Here is a 12,877-nt window from a genome sequence, read left to right as displayed (position 1 = left end):
AGCAGTGAGAAGCCTGCCGGAGGTTCGGCTCAGCCGATCCAGATGTTGGATCGGCTGAGTCGAACTCCTTCTGCACTTCGGGTGGGCCGAACATGCTGAGCATGTTCGGCCGACCCGAAGCCACGCGAAGCAAGCCAATGTACGGCTGATTTCAGCCGATGTACGACTGATTTCAGCCTGAAGTGAATAGCCGAACGGTGTTCGGCTCACTTCACTTCAGGTCGGTCATTCACTCGGCTGCCTACGGCAGCTTAGTGAATAGACCCCTTAGTTTACATCCAGCGAGGTCCCTCTTCTGGTGAGCCAGAGACATGGACACTTCCTATTGGCTGTCCAGCAGGATAGAGAAGTGGAGTGACATCATCATCAAGGGATGGTAAGGGACCTGTGGGTGGGGTACCTTTTGCAGAGCTGCATTAGCAGTCCCCCACACCTAGAAATGGCTCCGGCAAGGATATAAAGGGCGGGACTAGTGAGTATAATTTCCTTCACAAGGTAGAGAAAAATTAAAACCTTGCAGGATGGGTTGGAGGAATGAGAGGGAGGTCATATTTTGCCTGGAGAGGGGCATAAACGTGTATCTAAAGCCCAAACTTTATTTTTTTTTAGTTCTGAATAGAAGGGTAAAGGGTTAGAACCAAGTCCAAAGAGAACATTTTAATTTAGGCTGCTTTTTATTGTTTCATCCTTATTGTGAATTAAAATATGTTCCTTTTGGACTTTAAGACCAGTGGTTTGCCACTATTATTGGTCTGTTCACCTTGGGATTTACCCATGGTGCTTTCTGAGGCCCCTGGCACATGTTTCATCCTAATTGTGAATTCAAAGACATTATTTGCAGACTCTAAGACCAGTGGTGTGGCACTATCATTGGTCTTAGAGTCCATGATAATTACCCAGGGTGATTTATGAGGTCCCCCTGGCATATGAGAGCTGCCTAGCCTAAACCACTGTATAAAATAGACTCTGTTTTGTGATATTGGACCATACAATTTTGAGGTGTGACCAGACCAGGAACAGAAGGGAAAGTTCCTAATGGGGACATCAGTTCCAGTGGTTCAACTGTCTGAGAGGATTTATGTTGTGTAAACAGGAAAAGAAGGAAATCCCCCCCCCCCAAAATGAAAAAACTAAATCGGACAGGAGTTTCATTTGTTTCCTACTCTATCATGAATTTAAAAAAAAAGTTTGGCCTTTAGATATGCTTTCAAGCCCAGTTAAAGTCCTGATTTTCATTGCTGTTACAGTATATAGTCAGGTTGCATAATGAGTAAAGAACATGGCAGTATATTATTATCTTTTAGTGCTCAAAACTATAAGAAGCTGCCCTGAACCATAGGCACACTGGAAATCTTGGCCACTCACACAGGGTGCAGTGGTCGTGGTCTTCTGTGCTGTAACATGGCCCCAGTACAGTACACCTATCAACAGCGCTCATGCTCCCTGAGCAGCCTTGTTGATTGAAGAACTGTGCAGGGTGAATGCCAGACCACTGCAGACTTGTATTGCTGTGCTCTTTGTGAGAGCAGCGGTCTATATCTCCACCATGCTCCTGGCACAGGATAGCTTCATACACTGTAGTTCTAAGCACTGGCACACAAAAAAAAACAAAACAAAAAAAACTGTCAAATCCTTTACTTATTATGCCTGACTGCATAACAATAATACAAATAACAAGACTTCAATTGACCATAAAGAAACAATGGTCCTATTCTTATAATGACACATGCACTTTGACAAACTAGCTGTTTACTAGTACCTTTCTTTTTCTTTTCAAGTGGCTTATAGGTACTTTTAGTGGGCCTCTGTTTCATAAAATCACAGCAAACCAAAGCATGCAAACCTTGAGTGCAGGTTTGTGAATTATTCAAGACAGGTCAGACCATAAATCCTGCCTGCCTCCATAAAAAATTCTGCTGTAAAGCAGTATAAACAGCTGCAAATCTATGATGAAATTCCCCAGCCTATTGTTTGCATTGCGAATAAAGCTGTAGCAGAAGACTCTATGTGCTATACAGTACCATGGTGTGTTAATCCCTAAGTGTCTGCCGCTTTCTCATTTGAATCAGGCATACAATATAACGTATCAACACTAGATCACCTTAAAATGCACCAAGGGGGCAAAATGCCAGATAAAATAAAAAATCAGTGTAGCTTATTGAAATAAAGCTTGGCTGGAAATCACAGCGCTACCAATCTAGCTGTGATAATGCCTTTTAGCTGAAGATTTGTAGACACTGCAGCAAGCTGTTCATTACTCAAATGTAGATTTGAACATATTTATTGAACCCTGCACAATTCCTCAATCAGCAACTTCATCATTCTCCAACCATACTGAACTTCCTAACACCTTAAGGCTAGTGATGAGTGAACTGAGCAAAGTTTAGTTTGATGGACATTTGACAAACACAATGGGAAGTTCATGAACAGCAACCATTGATCCATACTGAAGTCCATGGGAGTCAGATGTTGGGCTTTTTTTTGCCCTTTTATATGTTAATTTGCAAGCCTTAGTTAAAAAAAAGCGGCATGGGTAAATAACATGCTTTGGAAATGCCTTAAAAGTGAATTTTTGGGTAAGTGTTTTTCCCCAGAGTTCTCTTAAGGGTCACGGGAGGACATATACTAACCTCCTCCCGTGACCCAAAGCTCAGTATATCGCGAGCTGCAGCTTGACTGCCACAACAATATACTGAGACTGTACAGACCCAGCTGTACCTGCACTGGAGGATCGAAGTGGGGAGGGATCCCTGCAGGGAGCCGTGACTGACAGTCGCTACTCTCTGCAGGGAGATGATCGAGAAGTGAGCGACCGACGGTATGTGTTTTCGCTCACTTGGGTCATCTTGATTAATATGAATCTACATTGCTGGATGACACGACTGATTATTTTTTCAAATAAGGCTTTTTATGTTTGTTTTGTTAAATTGTTTTGTGAATGGGGTAGATATCTGGGGACCCTAATAGGGGGCTCTCAGATTCCAATGAGTTCCACTGAAAAAAGCAATACCGGCGCCCCAGGTTTGCAGAGAAATCCGGCTGTAAAGTTCATTGGTACACCATAGAGGCAGCTCCCACCGGTCAACAACGACCATCGATCTGGGAAACAAAAGCAACACAGAGCGCCTCCATAGTGTAAAACTTTTAATTGATCAGTACAACTATCGTTTCCTTTTACGCTTATGATCATTGGCTTTCGTGTAAGTACATTTTCACTTGCGTGTTGTACTCATCAATTAAAAGTTTTACACTATGGAGGCGCTCTGTGTTGCTTTTGTTTCCAATGAGTTCCCCTTGAAGACACCTACATCCCTCTGTGTACACAGAATGTGGGTATGTAAGCCTTGTTCCCACAAAATTTAAAGGAAAGGGAGATGGCAGAGAGCCTCTATCCCCTGCAAGGCACCTTCTCCTAATATTGGGGGGGACAAGGCCTAATCCCCGCATCCTGTTCCCCTAAAGGGATGCGGGGATCTGCATGGGCAACTTATCTGAATCTGTAAGCTTCCTTTGGAATAAGGGGCCCCCAGATATCGAGCCCTCCTCACCTAGAAGAATTGGGTACATAAAACCCCTTGTTACTCATTCACAAAAAAAGTAAAACAAGCACAACATGGTGAAAATGGTCCTTTATTAGGAAAGCAATTTTAAAAATGAACATTGTCCCCTTATCTAAATCCAATGTCAATCACCTCATTCAGCAATGTAGATCCATGTCAATGACAATGACCCACTGTCCGATGGCATTGCCCCTCCAACATGATGGCCCACCGCACTAGACAATGTTCACTTGCCGCTACTCCCATCATAAGTGGAAAAATCTCCGGCCAGCTTCTGCATGTAAATAACTAGCCAGGGATGCTGAGTGATGTCAGTGACCAACTGCCACTGAAAATTGACAACCCTCCAACAGTAAGCTAAAGTGCCTGGAAGGTGGAGCGTGCAAGCCACAAATGAGAAGTACTTGCCTCACTCAGGAGAGGTGGAGGAAGTTTGTTTTTCCACTTTATGAGGCTTATGGATCACATAGTATCTGAACTGGGGACCTGTTGAGACTGTCACACAGGGGCCTTTAGGTGTTCGTATTAGGGAAAAGTTAATGGTTAAGTTATGGGAATTTTTATGGGCTAAGTTAGGGTTGGGCGGATGGGGTTAAACATTAAGGGCTGATTTTAAGAGATAGTTTAAGTTTACGTCTGTGTTTTTCTTACCAAGGCGCTTACTCAGGCAAGTGAGGGGAAGTTATTCTTTAGATCGGTGATTACATTTGGTTTGGTTTATTTCCTTCTTTTCATACTACCTCACGTTATTCTGTGCTTTCTATCCCTTTTCTCTTTTTATGTTTTTTTTTTCTGCTGGTCTTTTATAATACATTTTGCTGAAAGAAATATTAAATGTGGCACAATTATCTTTTAAGTGGGATGTAGGGAGCACAAATATGGAAGCACTGATAATAGCAGTGATCTCTACCAGTCTCATGTAACATGTCTCAGTCTATAGCATGTTCACAGTCCCTGACCATCTCATGTAGTCTTTGACTATCTTCTGCAGTATGTCTGCAGTATGTCTGCAGTCTTTGACAGCTTCATGCAGCATTAAAGTCACTGAATAATATGTGTGGCCCTTTAGTTATGTGAGGAGCCACACCTGAGGGCTCCTACATCAAATAAGATGACCACAAATGCTGTAACAAATGACTTTGGTCTCACTCTCTGCCACCTACTGAGTCAGTAACTGCATAGAATAGAAGACAAAAGTCAGGATCTGTTATCTATATAAAGTTTTGCAAAGTGTCTAAGAAAAGTAACTTGAAAACCAAACACAAATGTTTGTGCAGAGAATGATTACTAACATAGTAAAGATGTTTTTACAGTACCATCAGTCATCTCTGTTTATTTACTACTGCACAAATAGCATCAGTTACTGGTTTTCTGCCATGATAGCAAGTTAATGTTATGTTCCAGCTGCCAAGAAGGATCCATTTTGTGGCCATGAAATACATTCTAAGAAATAATTCCCTCTCTGGCAATGTGGATTGCTTGGGGTTGTCAGAACTCTTTGGATGGGCTCAAAACAATTTTGTTTCTTGGACAGATTGGGTTTCAATTGAATATAGTGACTATTTTTTATTTAACAGAGTGGTCAATTTTGGTAGCATAATCTTCTTGGCTGTTTGATTTCATATTCCAAAGATCTACTAATAAGTTATGACTCTTGAAAAAAAAAATGTTGCTGATTGGAGGAATTTGTGTATTAAAATAAATAGCATACCTTTATAAAAATAAAACCAAAATGAAAAAAGCTGAATAATTCCGAGCAAAATCTACATGACATCTCCACTTTAAGGCAAAAAAATCTGCACAAAAAGTTATCACAGCAATCTTTTGCACTGCACTCCAACACACAGGTGCGCTATTGCGCACATACAATTATTGCCTTGTTTTTTGTAGATGTTCAAAACGGTTAGTTCCTGATATCCAAGACAGCAGTCTTCCAAACCGAGACTTCAGAGAATTTGACTTTTCAGAATCTTCCTCGTAGTTTTCCACACTGTAAACCTGCGTGGTCTATGTCACACAAATGTTATATTGCATCTATGTGTAACAGCTTCATTAAATTGAAAAGGAAGAAATTAAAGCACAATTCTACAAATTGGAAAATGATTTACTTTTGTTTCATCCCTGATTAGGGGACACTAAAATAAATCTAACTCTGGAGTAGTGAGCATCAAATCATGAATCTCTAGCCTAACTTTTCCCTGTTGTGTCTTCTGGCTTCCTTAGCGATGCCTAAAACTTTTGTTGTAGTGGGACTGTGGGGTAAAGGGCGAATGAAGTAAAGGGGGGACTCTGAGATGAAAGAGGGGCTTCTGATGTGACAGGGAGCTCCTGATGCGGAGGGGGCTACTAATGCAAACAGTGACTCTGATATGAAGGTGAAAATCTTGATTTGAAGGGGAAACCCACTTTTTTTAGTGTGGGGTCCCCTTTAAAATCTGTGACATTTTAGACTGGGGTGACACAAGATTCTGCATTTTTTTCAAGGTTGTCGTGACTGAAAAAAGGTTAAGAAACACTGCTCTAGCCATTAAAAGGGGTGTGTAAGGCAAAATATTCAGGGTCCAGTCACACATCTACATTTTTTGTGATGCTTTCCCATTTATATGAATGTAAAAAACTAAAAATGTTTGTCAATGTGCTTTGATGTTCATTACCATGCATTGCAATGAACTTTACACCTCTGTCAGTCAACCATTGTCATGAGGTTTGCTAAACTGGGTCTTCTCTATTAGGGCCATTGCATCTGTCGCACATGTGGGCACAGTGGTTGGCAGTGTTACTGAAAAGGCTGGGCAAGGAGCTCAGTACTGCTGAGCCTGTGATTTTATCAGGCTCAACTTTACTAAGCTGCATTGAGGATGGAGTGTCCATTATGGACACTCAGTGCTGTTTCCCACCATAGGCCTCATTGGTGACAATGTTCTGCAGCCAGGCATCTAGCTTTTTAAGAAAAAAGAGAGTGTACCAATGCTGCCTCCATGTTTCTCTCACAACAGGTTTCCTTTACAATAGAACCTCTGACTTGTCTGCCCATCTTGAGAAACAAGACTCAAGACAAAATACAACAACTTTAAAAATAGTAAGGGTATGTGTTGAAGGGCTTTCATTCAGGACTGCTTCTCTCCCCATACAAGATTTTGGGAATACAACAGCAACTTGAAACAGTTCTAATGCAAGTCAGAAGAAAGTCAACTGCAAGTCAAAGGCACCTGTCAATTACTTCTGAATGATTCAAAGTACAAAGTGCACATATGCACTACTCCATTAGTAAATCGACCCCATTGATGTTATTGCATGAAAGAAGAATAAAGTTCACCAAGACCATTGAGCCTTTACTTTAAATACCCGATAATGTGCTGGGATATTTACCTCGCACAAGACTGGATGGCTGCACTGAACGCAGCTTCAAAAGGCCAAGTGAACATTCTGCTCTTTTTGTTAGTCAGTCTCTGTGCATTCATTACAATACCTGATTCCTTCAGTACTGGAATTACAATATGATTGAAATGGCTGTCCTTGCTACATACTGTAGCTGCATTAGATAATGGCAGTGTACTAAATGTCCTGTGCTTTGAATGCTGAAATACTCCTTGTAGAGCCTGCCAAGAGTGATCTTTGTAAAGCACAAGAAAAAATGTTTCCCATGATGTCTATGCATAGGGATTATGAAAACGATCAAAATAACTTTGAAAATACGTTATAAAGGTAACATAGATCCCCTAGCCTCTCACCACACACAGAGCACTTTTTAGATTTACTTATTAACTTCCTTTTTTTGTTCTGCTCAAGAAACGTGATCAGTAAAACAGATCACATTGCATTGGCCATCATGTTTTACAGAGGAAACTATTAAAGAGATAGTAAAGGCTCCTAAAGAACGTTCAGATGCTGATCAGGTGCTGAGTTATTCATTATGTCTCCTCTTCCTGTTTTTAACTTTACCTTTCCTCCATTACTACACTGTTCCCTCATTGCATCCACTTCTAGGGTGCCTCCTTTACAGGAGGTTCAGGGGAAGCTGCAGTGAGGGAACAGGAGTTAGTGGAGGTGAATAGTATCTCAATTGTTTTTGCCCACATATCTAGAAAATTATGCATAAGGGAATGTTAACTAGGCTGCTTAGAATGCATTCTTTAATAAAAACTTGGAACATTTACACTAGTACCTTTTATACTAGTACATATAATACTAGCAGTGACATGACGTGCCTTCTGTACTGGGTGAGGCATCCCCCAGCCGGCCGAAGCTCCGCCCCGTCCCACATATGCCCCACCCTATCCAGGTGAAGCTCCACCCCCATCCTGCCGAAGCCCTGTCCCCAGCTCAATAACCAAGCTGTGTGGGGAGGAGACATGGAGGAGCCTCTCTGTCCCTCACTTGCTCGTCACTAGTGAGTCACTACTGAGGCATCAAGATCAATGTTTTTTTGTTGTTGTTTTTGATTGGACAGCTTGGACCAATGCCATAACCAATTGCCATGTTTTCTTAAATACTCTTTGTTTTTAATAATTTTTTGAAATTCAGTGCTGCCAATCTCCTCCAGCCTTATTGCAGCCATTAAGGACGAGCTTCCCAAGAGTAACAACAGTGCACCATTCCTGCACAATGTGTCAACATGGCAGCTTATAGTTCCAAATGGAAGCTGACAATACAGCTTATAGTTCCAAATGGGCTGACAACACAGAAGAGCAATCAGGAGACAGTGACAGAGTATTGCCACCCTCTAACAGGAAGTGCCTGAACAAGGACCAGGTATTCTTTTATGAAAGCTTCAGATTTAAAAGATTGAAAGATACTTTTAAAATTACATGTTAAAAGTATTCTTATACAGTATTACATTGACATGTTAAAGATTAAATTAGATTGTAGTCATTGGGATTACATATAATTTGAGTATGTATGTGACTATGAACAGTCAGAGCTGCAGGATAGAAGAAGAACTGTGCTTCCTAGCAGAGCTTATATGCAGCAGGGGGGGAGCAGCTGCAAAAATTGCTAGTCAGTAGTGTAAGCGCAGGAGGTTTAAACGTGAACCCTTCCAACTCCGGTCCTAGTCTTTGCTACTATTCCTCTGCATTCTGCTCAATCCATAACAGTATAAACAAGTGTATATTATGTTTTACCAGTAAATATAATTACACACAAAAACAGTGCTCCCAAATGATGAATATATAATTTCACCAGTGATACAAAATGTTAAAATAAATGTTTGCCTATACAAATGATGATTTTCTATAGCACTATTATATTGTTGATATTATATATTCACCATTTGGCAGCACTGTTTTATATTAGAAATACTATATTAATATTTACAATAATTGTTAAAAACAGTAGCAGACCATTCATTTCATAATTTTCATAATACATCTGTGAGCACTGTTTAATATTATAAATATGATATTCATGTTTACAATCATTGTTTTAAAATGGATATTAGTTGAATTAAAATGGTAGCAGTCTATTAATTTTATAGTTTCATAATAAATATCACATACTTTCAAGAAAATTGCTAGCAATTAATTAATTTTATGATTTCCATAATAAATCTGGGGGCAGTGTTTAATATTATAAATATTGTATTCATTTTAACAATAATTGTATTAAAATGGTAGCAGTCCAATCATTCGGCTTTACGAGCAAGCGATAACTAACAGAGTACATACTGACAGTGATCTGTATACAAAAGAAAAATGGCTTAGTTTCCGGGATGGAAAAGGGAGGGGACAGGGAGAGAAGGGGAGGGAAAGGTAGGAAGATGGAGCAGGGAAGCCAAAATTCAAGGAGCAGTCCATTAATTTAATATTTTTTATAAGAAATTTGGGAGCACTGTTTAATATTATACATATCTTATTAATTGTTACAGTAATTGTAATAAAATTGGTATAAAAATTACATTAAAATTGTAGCAGTCCATTCATTTCATAATTCTCCTAGTAAACATTGCATATTTAAAAAAAACGTGGATTGTTATAGTAATGTTTAGTATATTCCACTATATAATTTTAGTTATTTTGAGATAGCGCTGTGTTTTTACACACATAGGGGTCTATTGACTAACCATCCCGAAACAAAGTGAGCCGAACGCTGTTCTGCTGCCGTCAGAATAAAAAAAAATCACCATAGGAATGCATAGCTAGATTCCTATTGGCTATTTCCCTTTGCAATAGCCAATAGCAAACTAGCTATTGCACTAGTCCCTCTGCTGCTGTCAATCACCAGAGGGGGACCTGATGGAGAACTGCTCCGATGTCAGAAGAAAAAAAAACGAGCAGGGAAAGGTTTACTCTGCTCGATCGAGCAGAGTGAACATTTCTGGGAGAAAGTGGTTCTCTCCATGTGGCCGGGAGTTGTATTAGACTCCCAGAGCATCCGGGAGAGTAATGGCAGATGGCGTCCCTGGTTACCAGGTAAACAGGAATGCCATCTGTCATTACACACTGAGAACACGGAGAGGCCGTTCTCAGTGTGTAATGACAGCGTGCCTGGTTAGCTGGTAACCAGGGACGCTGATCTCTCTGAAAGTGGCCAGGGCCAGCCATGAGATGACGGCTGGCTCCGCTCAGCTGTCAGAAGCAGGCTGTCGGCTGGCCAATGGCCGGCCATTCGGCCAGCTTCGGCTTTCACCCCGGCTCAGTCAAGTCGAGGTATATGCCTTCGGCTCGACTGAGCCGCTCGGCCAACTTCGGGAACTGTATGGGCTATAGTGAATATAGTGAACCAATGTTTAGTTGCTAGATCTCAATATTAAAGATATTAATTTTGCCCAGTTTCACACAACCATCACAGTTACATGAAATCAGAGAGAGTTCTAATGTTATCATCTTATGAATGGTCTGCTATATTTATTATGATCATAACACTTAACATTAAAATTAAATTGCCTTTAATCCTCGTTTTTCCAGAGGTGAAAAGAATGCATATCAGCTGTAATTAACAATTTTTGAAGCGTAGACTAAAATATTTCAGTAATGTGTAATACTGGGACAAGACATATTGCTCAGAATCTTTTATGTTTGAGTCATTAGCTTTTTCAAAATGTTCACATTTAAATGTTTTGTAAATAATTGTCCTTAATTACAGCCATTTCATTTTCAGGACTTTTAGATTTAATCAAATTATGTTTTTTTCAAATGCTCTGCTTGAGTTTATCTTGCTACCCTGCAACTCATGTGTTTAAAAGGTGTATATACACAAAAAAGGTTAAAAAAAATGGAAAGATAGGCTGAACTGCCTGCGTAGTGGTTTTCCAAAGTTTGACATTCAAGATGCATTCTGCCCTGTATAATATCCTGCCCTGTATAATATCCTGCCCTGTATAATATCCTGCCTGTCAGCTCTTGTCAATCTTCTGCTTACACTATATAAAAGTAGAAGTAAACCCAAGCTGTATGACATTTGGTTTGATAAAGCACAATGCATTAGAAACAATCGATGCTGATCCCCTTTCGCCTCTATGCAGCCATTTCCCATGTACTTCAGTGATGTCTGCATGCAGTGGTGTCACAAGGGGGGTGCGGGCCACACCCTGGTGTCACCATTGCAGGGATGACACCAAAATGACTTGACAGTCATTTTGGTGTCACCCCCCTCTAAAAAGTTAGGCACTTGGTCATGGACCAAGAGCCCGACAGTGTCAGGAGAGAGGAGGGGACCCGGCGGCATACCTCACCCGCTGGATGAACTTCCCCCCCTCACTCTGCCGGCGTCCATCACACAGATGGACGCCGGCAGGCATCAATCAGATGGTCAAGCGATGATGACAAGGGTGACACCTGACCCTGGGACGCCCCTGCCTGCATGGTATTTCTGGCATTTCTGTGTGTGTGTTTCCTGATTGTGACAACATTCAACCATACCTGTGTTATGTGCGTTTAAATGTCAACTTGTCTCTATGGGAAGCCTATGTGTTATTTTTTCTGGGACATATGTGGCCCTCTTGCTCCTTCTCTGCGGCCCTCAGTAGTTTAAGTGTGAATGCAACAAATGCACCCCCAGCTGTTCTCCACTTGATAAATTATACTCCCTTATATAATTTTTCATCTAAATATTTCCACAAATGTTTTGGACCATTTCTCTGGTATTACAGTGATGTAAAGTCAAAGATGGGAATGTATCAAAACTGGAGCGGACAAAATCTGGAGCAGCTGTGCATTGCAACCAATCAGCTTCTGTCTGTCATTTTCAAATCTTAACTGAACAAACTGAAGAGAGAAGCTGATTGGTTGCCAAGGGCAACTGCTCCAGATTCCGTCTTCTAAACAATGTTTTTAAGCTATTTCAAATGCTGATTAAATCACTTTCAATGAATGCTGCTACTTGATGTTTAAAAGCTTTATTTCACTGCATAATTAGCTGGTCCCTGAGCACTGGCCTGATATCCTGATTTAGGGTGGCTCCTTTCCCTTGCGGGGTCTCGTGTGTGCTAGTAAGCCGTGTTTGTTTCCACAAGCACACAGGCACAGCAAGGCAATCTAGTCCCCTTCCCCTTGCTCCCCTATGCTCCGTCCTGCCTCCATCCACCTTCCTTCGCCCGTCTTGATGTTCTTGGGAAGCAGAGCTGAGAGAGTTGGAGCTGTATGGAAACATGATGACTAAGTCCCCTCCAGTCCCCTCCCGCTGTCAGAATGTGGAAGTGATGTATATTACATCACTTCCGCATTCTTGTGTCACTCTCTAGCTTCACACGCTGGAGAGAAGCTGATAAAGCAGATCTCTGCTTCATCAGCTTCTTTGGTGGGTCCTAGGTGACATTAGGGGTCATTGGAGACCCCTGGAGACCTCTTTATGGTGACATTGGAGACCCCTGATGTCTCCATAAAGAGGACCTGTCACATCCACTTTGCTATCAAATAGGGGGGTTTCTTAGCCCCCTCTGTGACACATGAAAAATTATTTTAAAAAAAACTAATTTTGTTTTTTAAAGTCCTTACCCATACATACACACATGCAAACATGCGTCAGGTGCGCATACGTGCGAAAACGACGATTGCACCCATTACGCACATGTTACATATCGCCGCGAACGTCGCATTGAGAGCAATAATTCTTGGGCCATCAATCACTGATAACACTAAACTGATAAGCGGTAAAAGCTTTTAAAGCATCACCTATGGTCAATTTTGGGTATGGTAGTTTTTTTGCGATTTCGCGGGTGCACGCAATTTTAAAGCCTGACATGTTTAGTATCTATTTACCCGACATGACCTGATCTTTTATATTTGACCAAAAAACTGGGTAATAATAAATGTTTCCTAACATAATGTTACAAAAAACGTTTTTTTTTCAAAATTTTCAATAATTTTTCCTAATTATAA

The sequence above is a fragment of the Nanorana parkeri genome, unplaced genomic scaffold, assembly GCF_000935625.1.
Source record: "Nanorana parkeri isolate BGI_ZX_2015 unplaced genomic scaffold, ASM93562v1 scaffold2272, whole genome shotgun sequence".
NCBI classification, from domain to species: Eukaryota; Metazoa; Chordata; class Amphibia; order Anura; family Dicroglossidae; genus Nanorana; species Nanorana parkeri.
Note: the sequence above shows the minus strand (reverse complement) of the source record.